Genomic DNA, 16598 nt, shown 5'->3' on the forward strand with positions numbered 1-16598 from the left:
CAAACCCTACAGAACTGGTGCCTTCAGAGAGCCACTACATTTACATTTTGGCTATGGCAACGTTACAAACGTGATTAAAAATAAACCTCATTTTTTTATATCATACAGAGCAAAGAGTAGTATATTTTTTTGTTGCTAGAAAAACAGTGGTTTCTAAGAGTTTACCTAGAAATTGGTGCAAATACATACTTTGCTTGTTTGTTCTCATCACATCCCCACTGTGCCAGTGTCATGACAGTATTAATGAAAAAAACAGAATGAATTTTCGGGCCTGGATCTGAATTTCCAGGTAATGAATCAGCCTCAAAAAAAGATGATAAGCCAAGTGATGCAGCAGGGAGCTTCTATCAGTCCCATTGCTTGTTGGGGCACATTGCATGGAGACAGTTTTATTGACGATGATTATTAACTAATTTCATTGGGCCTTTATTTGTAGGGAATAACAATCTTCACATATTAATTTGCTTTGCTTTTCCACATGGTCTGCAGTCTTCAATTTAATTGTTCTCTCTGTGTAGAAATACAATAATCTGCTCCCACAGATTAGAAGATCTCTTATAAACAGACAATAACAACAGTGGGCCACAGACTGCCAGGGCCCTGGGGGACATATTACTTTACTTTAATAAAGTGGAACACAGAGACAGCTTAAAGATACAAGCTACTGACTTTGGTTTAAGATGTAGCTTAAGACAGTCAACAATACAGTAGCAAATAGGTGTCATCTGTAACATTTTTTCTTGCTATTTTTTTCTTAGTAATGATTTAACTACTACTGCATTTAGTATGAGGAACCGACAACCTGCGATTATTAATTTGTAGTTACTGCCTAGGCAAATGAAATGAACCATTGCATTCCTGAAATGCAAAGCAGACATATTAAGCCACAGCCCCTTGTAAATAATTAATCTTTGTAATAATTAATCATTGTCTAGGGCCTGAGTCTAGGGCTCATACATAGCATCTGCCATATATAGCACCAAACCTCACATCAAGAGATGGGGAAAATAAATAACTTCTGCACTCTTAACTGTGAGTAGCCAATTTAAGATATACCAAGTGGTCTCTAAGTGATTTGTTCCATAAGTGTCCCTGTTGAAGTATCCCTTAAACCGGAGTTCAGATTGCTTAGACAGTAAGCAATCTGTCAGTGATTCAAAATAATCACCATAGAAGGTTTTAAAAAAAGTACATTTCATAAGCACTGAAAATTAATAAAATCAATTATAAAAGTAATGTTCTAAGCATATGTTTGCATAAGCTTACAGGGGCATAGTGTTTTGCTAATTAGCTAATAAAAATAGAAAAACAGGCTTTATGAGAACCCAGAAGCAGCATGTCAGGCACTTATCTTTCAGTGTTGTAGAACAATAAATGCACTGTGCTGTGGGACAAAAAAGGGAAATGAAGATCACCACCACAACTGCAACTTGTGTTGGGGCAGGGACTGTCAGGGAATGTCAAGGTTAGCAGTCATTAATGGGAAACATGGTTTGTATCTCTATGGCAAAATCTGTCAAAAATTCCTCCTGGTCTCCAGATTACTGATACTGGGACTGAGAGTGCTGCAGCTGTGAAACTCCAAAGTTCATGGGTTACACCTCAGTCAACTAAAGCTCACAGCTTTTGTGTTTTTTTAATGTTTACATTTTTATTATCCTGTTATTTAAAATCCTGTGAAACACCTGTTATGGGACGATAGGACCCCATACATAGGGCAGAGGGGTGGCTCTGTGGCCAAGGATCTGTGCCTGTGGCTGGAAGGTTGCTGGTTCAAATCCTTCAGCCGACAGAGGAATCCTACTCTGTTGGGCCCCTGAGCAAGACCCAACAGGGGCTCCAGGGGCGCTGTACAATAGCTGACCCTGCGCTCTGACCCCAGGCTTCTTTCCGTGTCCATGTGTCTCATGGAGAGCAAGCTGGCATATGCGAAAAGAGGAATTCCTAATGCAAGAAATTGTATAGGGCTAATAAAGTGATATTATGTTACATTTTGTAACGAGTTGTTATGTTGTTGACTACTAGCAGGTTGACTACAATAAGAAGAAAATAAGACATGCAAGCATTCTTCTGAGCTCTGAAATCTTTAGGTTATATGAAAACCAAATAACATTCAAACACATTTGACATTTTCACAAACTCAGTCACATAACCTAATGTAACAATACGGCTTTTCACTTTTTAAACAATTTATCATTCTACTTTAACAGTCCCACTAAAGTTACAGACAGAAATATGAACATCCCATTTCCACCATAAAATGTGCATACATTATTTCACATAATGCACAAGATTACCAGTCGATACATAGAATAAGCTCTGATGTATTGAATATGAATTCAAGCTTAGAATTATTATTTTCTTTTCACATGGAGATACTCATCCATCCCGTTTTTTTTTTCTTAGTGGACCATGTTTGTTAGCAGATTTTGAGTGGTATTTCACTCAGTGGTTGCCTCTGGAAATGGGAAGTGACTCATCAGGCTGCTGTTAAACTCAGTTGGGGGTACTGAGAAAAACGCTTCTGAAGTCATCTCTGCTTCACTGAAATTCAAGGGTGAAAGCAAGAGACTAGTTTGATACAAAATAATCAAATAAAAAAGAAAAGTGCGACAAATTACTGATTCTGGGAAATATACCCATGGGTAGCAAAGAATCTGTTGATTTCTGCGACTCAGATATGAGCAGGTAATGAGTTTTGATTTTACACAGTAATTTGTTGTCTTTTCAGGGAACAGTTTTCCTTCGTTTGTGCCTTTATTTGAAACAGAGTTCTTCTACATAGTGCTATTGCATTGTGTATTTGCTTTTTAGTTCACACTTCTTTTCTTTGGTTTCTTTCTATTAGAATATTTTGGCATATAACTGTATGTTAAGTTACTGGCCATGTGTTTTCAATTTTATTACTTTCAGGTAGTCACTTAATGTTCATTATTTAAGTCCAATAGTCTGAATTGAAGAAGTAGAGTGGCTAGAAAAAAAGATGATTTAGACATACTGTATGTGCATGACCAAACTGCAGGGAGATCATAATCTCTTCTGGAAGCTAGCTCAAGCTTATAAATAGCAGTGAAGTAGGCTGTCATGTTTCTAGCACTGAGGAAAATGGCAACTGCTACACCATTTGCATAATTAGTAAAATAAGCCTGAGGGAAGACAAAGCCACAATCCTTTACCCACTGGAGTCAATGAGTAGAAATTATATCTTAGACTCTCAAACAAGTTTATAAGGTTTATTATTTCCAGACTACTAAAACATCCATTCATCAATCCATCATTAGGAAGTCACTTACACCTGCTAAGGGTCACAGCAACCTGCAACCTATCCTAGAAGCTTAGAGCTCAACATGGGGTCACCCAATTCATCACGGGGCAGGCACAGATACACAAGCAAACAGGTACTATCCAGAGACACCAGTCATGATAGTTTGCATATCTTTGGAATGTGTATATTTGTATATGAGAACATACACTCTGAAAATGGGAAGTGACTGACCAGGCAGCTTTTAAAATCAGTAGGAACTGAGTAGGAATCCAACCAAAGACCCAAGAGCTATAAGGCAGCAGCACTAACAGCCATGCCAGCAGGCTGCTCTGCTACTAAACCAGCTTTTATTTATACATTTATAAAAGCTGATTTTTTTATGTGCATCTTTACCTTTTCTGTCAGTTTATCATTCTAATCCTGATTGAGCCCAGGAACACTAATATAACAGATTTTTGTAATTCTCACAGTACTTACAGTACATCTCAGTCAGGAGTGTATGAGAGTCATTTTAATGCACTCATATAATAATGTAATTACTTCTATTCTAACTCATGTAGGCCACTGGGAGTCTCTTTCAAAGCCAAGAGCCATAAAGTCAGTCAATTGAGTGTCAGATCTCCTTAATAGCTTCAGACTTTTTATTATTACCTCAAGAAACTACGGCAGAGTATGTCCATACTTCCTTTCTTCCTTTTTTTCAGTGTCATGTATAGTATTTATTATATTGGAAATGGTGTCATAATAACTGAATTTGGATTTCAGTTCTTTTATCAGCTTTGCACTTTTTTTAAAGAGATCCATGTGTTTTTCATATAAGCAGTTGCATAAACGTCTAGTGTAGAAGAAAGCTCAAAGATCATCCTCAAGGAAAGTTTTGCTCCAGAACTATAGAACAGGGCAATAAACCACAGGTGTTCCTGACCAAGCAATAATCCACTAAACCTTATAATAAAGGCAATGCTTATTTCATCCTCTTTTACCCCTGAGGATCCAAGAGCAGTTCTATTTATTCTTGTTTTAGCACCTTTAATAAAATACATGGCTGAAATACATTTTAATGAAGAAATGCATTAGGACAGGTCAGTGCAGGCCATAGTCCAACAGGAGATGCCATCCTGCCAAGCTCATCAGGATCTTTTAATGATTAATCTGTGAAGACAGTGGTGGAAATGTCTTGCCAACCCTCACAGCAGTTCTTGCCACAATTGCAAAGACAAATAACTGCAGCCTTGAACGTACTGTAACTATTTCCAGGGTTTGAACTGATAGCAGGAGAGTTTCCCTTGATAAAAAAGGGAAACTTGCTACAAGAATTCATCCCATTTTATCAATAGATGTGTTCTTTCCTTTAACATTTTTATGAAGATCCTGTCCCCCACAAAAAGAACAATGCTTTGAAAAAAAGCTGACTTCTTAACCTTTTATACAATTTTGAATACAATTATTTTCCATTTGATTAAATGAAAGTGAAGAATTACATGAACATGTGAAAGAATGCTAATATAATACATTGAAATTAACTTACCAATTTAAAATAATTTGATCTAATACCAAGAAAAGCTAAAATGGACATTTGGTCTGACTCACTGTGGAATTTTGCACCTGCAATACTGTCACTGACAACTTGGGCTCTGGAGAACTTACAGTATCACCTCCAGTAAGAAGGTCTTGAATCTTGAATGCAGCCTTAAGAACTGATATAACCGAAAAAGTGATAAGCATTGCATTCCCTACAAAGCTCAGAGGAAAAAAAAAGCCATAGGCCTGAGTTTCCATGGAGAATGTTTGGAAAACACAGATGTTTCTTTTTCAATTTCCCATTACAACCAATTTTGTTTGGATGAATATTCTGTTCAACCAGATGTTGCATTATGCTTTCCCTGCTGTCACTTCCACTGTGTAACAGATGATGTTGATGATGCACTCATCAAAAATGAGTGTGGGATTTAAAAAAAAAAGAAACATAACAAAGAAACTTGATTAGCATTGGTAATGCTTTGGCAAGTCAAAAGGTTACCATTGAGAGAAACAAGAATTACCTTACTAAGGTTTATGGAATTGTCAAGTTACTTTCAAAACTTGGTGTACTGCTTTAAGGGCATAAAGGGTGAAAAAAATTTAAATTTCTCAGAATTTTGTCATTTCTTTAAAATGTATGCCAAAAATTTCAGGAAGATGCAGGCAAGGTACTTTAAGTATACAAAATCTGCATCTCATATTTGCTTTGTACATATTTGATTTGAAAATAAATTGTACTGGGAGTGAAGTCATTTTTTTTGTAAACACAGATGATGCCAGGTCATTTAAGACATAGCCTCTTTAATTTTGTATCAGACATGCAGAACATACAGAGTTTCTAGACAACTTTGTGTACTTCATCAATTGCTTGCATTCCTGAACATTTTTCACCATAAAGAAAGTTGAATATGCCTGTGATGGCTCAAACTTATCAGTCCACATAGCAGGGATCCAACAGCTAATGAATGAATACTGTGCTTTAGGAAATGTTCAGCATGAGTGCATGATTTCTTTGTTCCTCAGTACAGCATGCTTTTCGGTGAAAACATACTGTACAGACATAACTTTGATTAAACATATTTAAAAAGAAAAAACATAATTTTACTAATTGTATTAATTAACTATTTTAAAAGATTAAAGATATTAATATATCTTATATCTAAAGCTATACATTTATTAATTTTAATTAGGAATAAAAAAAATGTTTATAAAGAATGGGAGTACCTGTCCTGGAGTTTTACAGGACTGAGAATTCAACAGCTCTCGGTGAAAACATTAATCACCAAAACTGTACACTATCTTATAAATGAGGTCTCACAAGTGTATTGTACAATTTTAACATAACAATTTTTTGATTAAATGATATGCTTTTTACACTATGCCCTACTGTACCATTTTGTGAGTCTTTTTTGTTGATTCCCCACATTATCTGGAACTATCTGGATATACAGTATATGCAGCATAATCATCCATCCACCTTTTCATTGTATAACTTTTTTATCCAATACTGGGTCATGCGGGAGCTGGGGCCAATCCTGGTAAGCAAGGCAGGATACACCCTGGTCTGGACACTAGTCCATCACAGGCCAACATACTGTAAACACCTCAGTCTTTTTCATAAGCAGCCACTTTAAGCTTAGCATTTCATATTTTGTATTTATCATTTATGTTTTTGCTACTGTGCCTGCATGCGATAATCTTTAATTGTTAGCATTAAACTGCCAGGTATTTCCAAAGATTTAGACAACATTTGATTAATTTTAACATCAGTCGCCCTGTATTGTATTCTTGTTGTGTTTTCATTCCACTTTCAACCTGTGGTGTGCTCCTGTTATGTCCTCTACGATCCCAATCCAGGGTTTCTTCAGTAGGAACAATAATTCTACTGGAGCAGACAAGCTGCCTATCTACAGTAGCAGAACACTATTTATGGTATTCATTAAAAGAGGAGCCCTGGAAACAAATGTACAGATAATGATGTGCATGAAATCATAATGATGGAATATCAGTGGGTGGTATAGAACGTGATGGAAAAAGGACCACAATCTAAAGTAATGTTTTAGAAGGATATGGTAGATTGAAAAGCTATCTTAGGTTTGCTACCAAAGTGAACGAGGAACAGGAGATGGGGTGAACATCAAGGCATTGGAAGCCAGAGGAAGAGGTATTTCGGTGACTATATATAATGTAGATGTATTAATATATCTCATTTGGTTACCTCTCACATGGCCTGTCAATACAGCTCCATCAAAACGAAGCATTTTGGTAAATACAGTATTTTTATAGTAAGACAATATTTATATAAGAAATTGTCCTTCAGCCGATATTGATTTTTAAGAGTTATCTTGTACATGTGTCAAATTATTAAGTTAAAACAGAAAATAAAATTTGTGTAGACTGTATTTCTAATTTCAGCTTTGCTGTAATTTAAGAACTTACAACAGCATCTATCCCTGTAAAAATAAAACCATTAAGTTCTCTGATTCCCAAAGATTGAAATCAAACTCCTATAGTTTAATATAATATAGCCCACAGTTTTGGATGGCAGGGTGTCACAATGGATGCTATTTCAATCTCCCAGCTCCTGGTTTGATTCTGGGCTAGGGTGCCTGTAATAGTAAAGTTTTCTCCCTTATCCAAAGACATTCAGGCTAAGATTGACTGGTTACTGAAACTGTCACTGCTGTGGTGCTAGTAGTGGAAAATTTCCCAATACAACCAGTACTGTCTATAGGACTATGGAGATATAGAACCTGAAGAGCTGAATGGATCAAATGACCTCCTCTCATCTTGGACATTCTTACTTTCTGAATTCGGAATAGTAGCAGCTACAGTACAAACACATTACCTTCACATTATGTCCTGTAAGACCTTGTGAATGTGCTCATGTAGCCATAAACAAACACATGGATCTTTAGTATAACTGAAGAAACCAAAATAAAACAGAAAACAGCATAAAGGGTTCATCTCCTACTGTCTGCTGAAGCAGTTTCAATGACTGATTTGGAGAAATGGGCAGATGGAGGAATATCTACAGTATAAACTAACAAATAAAGGAGTTGATTCTGGAAAGATATCCTCATTACTATCCTCAGGCTGAACTGGCATAAATACAAAAATCTTTTTCTTTCAATCCATCAGTAAATAAAAGTTAAATACACTTTCTGTTTACATCAACATGCATAATTCTGTTTTTGTAGTAATAAGGCTCAGGAGATTTTAAAATGAAAAGACCACAAGTTGCAGAATGAGCCAGGTTCAAAGTATAACTTTCAATAAAGGTCATTCAATGAAAATCTTTAAATGTATTTTTTGACTGCTCCACGACATCAGAAGGTACTGCCCAGTGGCATTTTTTCTTTCTATTTTTATTACCTCCTTTTCATTTTAACTGTAGCCATTCAGTTCCCCTTGGCTGTGTGCTTGTTATCATTCTGGGTGTTAGTAAATCAGTAGGTGCTGCATCTCTGAAGCTCCTGGCTTTAATTATCAGCTTCAAATCCTGCCCTCAGATGGACAGACTCCACCTCACAGCCCACACTGATATATCAGACTGTATATCAGCATATCTGTGTACATGTCAGAGTTACAGATTATGTGTATGTGTCTCTGTATCTTTTTTGTTACATACTGTATGTTCATTAAACATGACTGAAGAATGGAAAATTATGATGTTGTGAAAATGAATTTGATCTGAAGCTAAAATTATGGCAGAAATAGGATATAGCTCTTTCAAATACAAAAAGTGTGCTGGTAAGCTATATTTAAAAAAAATGTGAACTAAAATTTCTTTATTTATATGAAGCCTGACTATGATCAGTGGAAAAAAAAACTCTAATGTAATGTTGTCATCGTTATTCATAGTGAAATTAATCATTGGGTTTTTAACAGAAATGAGGGAGGAAGGTCAGATACTAATCTTGCCCTCTTCAGCTTTCCTTTGAAACCCATGAAGCAGTTCCCTAGCTCAGTTTTCAAGAAAGTGAGTTGAGTCCGATGAGCCTCGTCCTTATGGTTATCCTCATCCTTACCCTTTCCCTCTGTAAGGTGAGGTGCACCAAACAATGTCTAATACATTTTGTCTTTGCATCACATTCATGGCGATGTGACTGAATATCTGCAATATTGAGGTCGTGAAAACAAGAAGGAAAATATACAGTACAGAGGTGGTAATTTTATCAGATATTGCATATTACAACACATTGATATACTGTATAAGTTATGTCTTTTGGGGACTTGTTCTTTGATACCTCATTAGCAGACAACAAAAAAGACATTGGGAAACTGTAAACATGTAAATACCTTTTAACATATAAGAACCTTAATACAGATACAATTTAAATCACAATAACTTAGAAACTGTTAGCATGAAAAAAACAATATAAAACCTTGTCAGTACAGCTTATGGAAAGTATTTTCTTCAAGATGACACTTGCCATTTTCTCTGTGACAGTTTATAGTGTATTTAACATGTGCCTCTTAAAGAAAACAGGTTGATGCAGAGTTCCATCTGCATTCTACCCAAGCTGTAGGTAAGATCAGAAGCTTATTACAATTCTTCCCACTGCTGATCTTGCCTGTCTGCTGTACAATTCCATGGCTGAGTGAGGAGAACGTGTCACCTGAAAAGTGACAATTTTTAGAATTTTTTATTAAATTTGTATAATTTTTTACAGATGTACAGTATTCTTTCAACAATACCTGCTAACTATTCATACCTTATGTATTTATATTATGAATCTAAGGAAAATGCAACTGTGTAATGCAACTGTGAAATTGTGTGCAATTACCAATCAAGTGCTGACTATTCAGAACCATTAGAAACAGTTGACAAAAATGAATGTACTTAAAAAATGAATGTGATTTACTCCATAACTATACCCACTTTAATTGTACCTTTCATTTCTGTGTCCAAGATTTTTAGTAGATACTTTTTCTATTTTCAATAACTGTGAATTTGTTATGTAAATTTGAAAATAAGATAAAGGCAGTTTCAGTAAGTGCATTTTGAATCTGGTATATTACTAACAAGCAATATCTCTCTAACAGAGGAGTTAAATTATGTTAAAAAGGGGAATGCACATCGTTTCAATGGGTGTGCTTCTCTACTGATATGTATGTAGCCACTGTTAGTTGTTTTTTAATTTTTCATATTAAGTGATTGTTTACAAAATGTAAAAAGTTTATATATCTATAAGATGCCTTTCTGAGTTATTCCAAAAGTTTTTGTCTTACCCTTTGCCATTAAGGGGACCCCTACTCTCCCTGAGCTTAAGTATCACAGCCTTATTTCCACAGTGTACAAATTAAAAGAATGTAGAAGGACTAATCCCAGACCCTCCTGCACCTGTTGTGTCAGAGTGACAGGTACAAGATAATCCTGAAATTCTCAGCAGTTTATCCCTTTCAAGTGAGTACAGAAGTGCATATTAGAATGGTCATGTATTCATAACTAGGAAACAGCAGAGGATTTAAAATACCAATTTCCTTATGTATTCTCCATTGTAGAGCAGTGCTTCAGACAGACTCCTTCTGTCTGCAAAACATATAAAAATTGCACAGACCCCATCATCACCCGGAGAATACAAGTCATACAGAGTTTCAGGCCCTTTCACACCTGCCTTATCACGTTCACTATGCCATTTTCAACATGGGGCCAAGTGTGAAATACTGTGTGTAAAAAACCAGGGGCAAGGTGCACGCTTAACTGTAACCATAAAGCAAATGCAGTGTTTTTGCTCTTCTTTGTACACTGTTCATGTTTGTAGCCACCATTGCCATCACTTCAAATGTCACCTGTTCATTTGAAAATGAAAGTAGAACATTTAAAGATGTAAACCTTTCATGGAGCACCTTACCTCTGCTGAGTGATCCTTCCCTTATCCAAAAGAGAAACAATATGCAACAAAACTGGGTAATGATCTAATACCACTTCAGTCAGAGCCTTGCTGTTAGATATTGACACACCAGCTACTGCAACTTCCTGCTCCTTCCATTTCTGTGTTTGATCGTGGATAGAATTTGTAGTGTGAAGGGTGACTGACCCCATAGTGAACTTCACCCAGAGATTGAGATACTGTACTATAAAAGGAAACACTGAATGATGCATCCTCCCGTTCAGAAATTCAAATTATTATAAGTGTTCTATATGTTTGGTTACATCTGTGTAGTCCTCATAAGCACAGAAACACCTACTACGTAATAACTAACTGCAATTATATATGGTCTTTCATCCAGAGGATCCAATAATGCTTTACATACAGTTTAAGAAGGGAGACATTTTTTTCACCACTGAAGTGTGGCACCCATGTGATTGATGTGCAACAGCCATTATGTGCTCCATTACTCAGTACCCTTATATGGTACATGAGAAAGTAATTACAAATTCCTAATCCAAACACTAACCATAGCTGTAACTGCAAATCTAACTGTACATTTAAACACAAATGTACCTTGAGGACTTTGTGTGGTGCAGCAGCGATGCCTTATTTATCTATATTTGTTAGAAGGGCCTGCACCACTTATTAGAATTAACTGCACCTCTTTTTTAACATCATAAATGGAAGATTTTTTCTCTGCCATGTACAGTATACCAAAACAACCTTGATGACAGCAGTTGCCAGAAGCAATCAAAAACTTCAAAAATCTACTCACAAAACTCATCTTCAAACAATAAATGTAAAGTTTTTACAACACAGCATAGTCTACAAGAACAGATACATCATCAACATTTTTTACAAGCCTTGTTATGCAGTAATGTCTCATGCAGCAACTCCTAATGTTGTTCAGTGATAAAATTCAGCGTAAAAAGAGCACGAACATGACAGGCTCATTTTAGTAGTTTTGTCATTTTAATTGTTTTGATGAATTCTCATGGTCTTTTTTAGGATTTAAATTATTCAACAAGATAACACAAATGCTCATTAGCCCTGAATGCATACATATACAATTAATGATTAATGAATACATTTATTAAAGAAACGTGTCCCTGGATGTTAACATTTCTTTTGACAGAAAAAGGTTAAAAAATACAATGATGAGTAAACAGGCATCATTAAAGGCAGCATATTCAACAGTATAAAAATAAAATTAAATATATTGAATATTTCATTACTGTGTCTGTTATGTTGGTAAAAATCTCATAGCTTGTAACGCAATGTCAAAATCAGATAATCAGATGTAAATAGAAGTTTAAATTATATTGTATTTGAAAATGTCAACTGGTCAGAAGTAGTGAAGAAAACAAAACTAAATCTACATGACAAACATTATTTCTAAATATTGTTTGGAATAATCGCATTAGTAAATAAGAGGTAAATTGATGTGCAGAAACAGTATTTTACTGCCTTTATTCTGCCAGTATACTGCCAGTATTTCAAAGTGGAAATAAATTGCAAAAGAAAAATCTGGGTTCATAATTTATCTGTGTGCCATACGTTGTGACCACCTCAACCACCACACTCCAAAATCATCTTTTTGGACTTCCACAGGGATTATTTCTTCACAAATCAAAAATAAATTGTTAAAAATGTATATGTCCCATCTGTCCTCCTAGATACAGATTTATCAGGCATTAAATACTTATAAAATAAAAAGAAACAGATTTTCCCATCTATACAAAAAGCATATATAACCATTATGGGACCATTACAGATACATCAGGCTGAATGAACAGCTGATTGGTTTCTCTAATGCGATCAAAGAGAACCTGCAAACTAGCGACCGTTCATTAGCTATTAGAAGAGAAGTGGCAAGTCTCACATATCTGTGATTAGAATAATAATTATGCCTATGCAATTACTGTATATGCTTTTTTCAGCTATGAATGCATTAAAGTCACTGTTTGTCTTCTGTGACTATAAGAAGGATGAGCTCAGTTTCACTTCTGATAACATCATAAGTACTGATCATTCAGTCTGATCAGTCAAAGCAAAGGTGAAATACATTAGCTCCTCCCTTGCTTACCTGCAGCCTCTACAAAATACCAATTATTATCTCAGGCAAGTACATGAGATGTACAAGACAAAGAAAGGTTAAAGATGCTACCCTAAAAGGCTGTCCAGCTGATGTTGTGGTTTTGGATACTCTGAATTTAAACAAAGAGAGTGCTATTACACAGAGTTTGGGTTTTGCAGCATCCAAATCCACACAGCCTAAACAACAGAGAAACTTGCCTAAGACTAGGGAGTTTGATCATTCTTGAGTGACCCATAGTAGAGGGTCTGTTTTTACACCATGGGACCTGTCACATGTAATCTGTGTGCCACTTCTTATTGATCTTAAAAGGTCATTTGCTAACCTGTTGTCATTTAAAACCTGATTTATAGTCGCCTAGATAGGTGAATAATTTTTATTTTATTTCACCTTGGTCAGCTCATTTATCATTTGTAATCCTATCAGGAAGGCAGTCACATTTGTCTTGCTTAATATGAAGGTTCTTTGTGACTTTTGAAGAGAGTGCCTCTGCTCTTGCCTAGGAAAACAACCTTTACAAATATTAATTATACTAATAATACAAACTACAGGAAGAAAAACAACATCAATACATTTTCTACCACAACAACAGTTCCAGAAATCGTCCTGAAGAAGAAAAATTGATAAACTGTCAGGTGTTGTTTTCATATTTAAGGAAGGATCTTTTTATCTTTTTTTTCAGTTCTAACATTTTCAAAATAGCAGGAAACATATAATTTATGAATGAATGGTGAAGGATGAAAAATGAAAGACTGGAAGTTTATGTCAGCCTGCCAAAAAAACATTTTGAATTCTTAGTAGTTTGACTTAGAGGAAGGAGTAGGTCATTTAATGCCAAGAAATGAGAAATGATATGTTTCAGAGTATGTGAACATGAAAATAGCAATCTTATGCTTCAGCTGAGATGAAGATGTGTCTTCTATATGGGTAACATGGGATCCATAATGGGTATTTGCTGTTAAAACATTTGCGATTAAGCTGAAGTGTTTGAGAGGTCCATTTAGGTAAATCTAAACATTGCTAAAACCCCTATTTACAAGTTGGCCCCAATAACTATATACAAGAGGGAAAAAAAAAACACTACTGGTTCTGAGAAAGAACCTAAAATCATTTCTCAACTCTAAGATTAAAGACGTAATGTGTTACTTATACAATGACAAATGTAAATTTTTTTTAAAAAAAGAGAAAAAATATAGAGACTAATTAAATATTGCTGCACATCACTATTAATTCATTAATTCATTAATTGCTAGATTTCCTGCTGATTAAGAGATGACTGTTAGCCTTTGTAGATGCTTAGAGATAGGACCACCTCATATACTTCATAAACACCACTGATAGGGGACCAGGAGTGCAAAAGCAGATGTGATGTCTTAAAGCCAAACAATTTTCTGGGCACTTAACACCAGACAAATAATTAAAAATCATACGCCAGTTATATACATTTTGACTGTGTGCAAGAACAACTAGAATAGAGAAAAAGCACAATTTGAAACAATAGCATGTAGAATACCTGCTTTTTAGTAATTTGATTTCTTCCGAGATTGGAAATGGATTTCTTCTAATCCATTGACTGAATCTAGAAAAACTAGGCAAACTCATTACATCAGTTAAACTAGGACAAGATTTGTTTACTGCACAATACTGTTCATGTTTACACCGAACGGAAAGAATTTGTGAGTTATTTTCTCTACCACTAGTAGTTGTCATGGTTCACATAATGTTCATTTGTAGGCTGAGTCTTCTGTATACCACTTATTCCTCCTCCTTACTTTGAAAATTATCCTTATGCAACATCAGCTGTTAACTGTGAAATCTTTGTCACTCACCTTCAACACTGTGCTGTGTGTTCAAGTAATGTCAACGATATCTCCTTCTTGCATCTATAGAGTTAGTATTTACTTAGTATAATTCCTTTTACCTACCATTTAAAGTATTGTGTGTTGAATTTGTTGGATAGAATAAAATATGCTTTTGTTTGGTGTTTGATCTAACACCAGTAATATAAATGGCTTAGTGTACAGTAGTTCTTCCATGAAGTTACTTATGAGAAGATTAGTACAATACTATGGCTTTATACTATCTTAAAGACTTGCTCACTTTTAATAAGCAAGATTTTATTAGATATGTAAAATTTCACAATTATACATCCAACTGCACACTCTAAGTGAGTTGTTAATGAGTCTTATGCTTGCATATAACTTTGTGGAAAAATGCACCGGCAAAACCGTCTTGAACAAAACATCTTGGACCAAGTATTAATAAGATTTCTGTGTAACTACAGGTTGAACCAAAATAAATATAACAAAAAAAGTATTTTAACACTTTAAGTTCATTTACATGACCATCCTGTCAGAGAAAAGAGCTGACAAAAAGCAATTATTGTGTCCACACATCTTGTGTTGAACACTAATGTTATTGTTAAAAGCAAGAGAAGGCCTCTAAAAATCTGTGATGATTTCCTCTGGATCATTAGACTGTCAACCCATTATGATAGTGGGATGCCTCACTATCACTTACTATAATATCTGAACCAGAACTATAATGTAGTGAGCACTTGAAGACCTAAGGAGAGTTATCATGATTTGACCAACTAGAAAGAATAGATTAATTATGATACTAACAAATTAATATTATCATCTGTGCAAACAAGGAACTTAAAGAGGCACTAACAAATTGCAAATAACAATAATAATGTTGAAATAATGGACATGTGATCTTTAAATCTTAATGACTGATTCTGACAGCTTGTATTTGTATGTCCTGTAAAGCCTCATTTTTGCATGTCCAGATTTTTACCCACACTGTTATTAGTTGAACATGGGAGAGCAAAGGGAGAGTTTAAATTATTTCTGTGCTGAGTATGCATTTAAGAACATACAGTAGATCATGTAGAATTGCCTCATTAACACACGACCAAGCATAGCTAGGCATATTAGAAGTGAAAGTAGGATTTCACTTTCATTCAACTCTCTTTGCATTATATTAATAACCCAATACATATTGCACAGCACAATTTTATATTTTTTTCCAACTATCATGCATTTGTGTTTTCTTTTTTTTACTAAAGGGCAGCAAGAATGGGTTAATTGGAAAGCTTTGTAATATTGTTTCCAGGATATACTGTAACTGTATAAAGCTTACTGTTTAATGCATAGAAGACATAGTTTAGAAAATACTATTGGAGTGTGTTTTCTAAAAGACAAAGCCATTTTGAAAAAAAAAACTTTAATGTGGTTATTTCAAAACCAGCTCTTACAAGAAACTAGGCTTTCAAAGGCTGTGTTTGGGAAGCTCTTTTTAAAGAGAGTCCGACCCTTTTTACATCTGGTAGACATTAATAGTTTTCCTTTTTTTAAAGAAGTCTACGGGGTTTTTTCAGGATATCACTAGCAGTTTGAAAATTACAAGCAGCTTTGGTACTTTACAATATGTAATTCTACAGTTTAAGTTTTCTCCTGTATTGAGTCAAATATTCTTTCACCGCTTGCTGTCAGCATGGCTCTCCAAACAGAGAAAGTAGATACTGTACATTGGGGACTTGCCCTCTACTTATCATATACAGTATGACTTCCACTCAAAAGAGTGCCGATTGCTGAGAGACAGGGTTTTCGTGTCTCTTAGTTTCTTTAATGGATCCCCTTCTCTCTACATACCAGGGCAAACGTTCTGGGTTTTTTCTTAAGTCTTCAACAGAGGCCCGGGCCCTCACATGACATAGTGGGAAGTGACACAGCAGAGCATGGTGGGCTGTTTGAAGTTTGAGGAAGCCGAAAGCCTCAGCTCCTATGCATACTGGGAGAATCATTTCGCACCTCATTAGGGAGGCTACAATGGG

This window comes from Atractosteus spatula, chromosome 5 (assembly GCF_055471065.1).
Source record: "Atractosteus spatula isolate fAtrSpa1 chromosome 5, fAtrSpa1.hap1, whole genome shotgun sequence".
NCBI lineage: Eukaryota > Metazoa > Chordata > Actinopteri > Semionotiformes > Lepisosteidae > Atractosteus > Atractosteus spatula.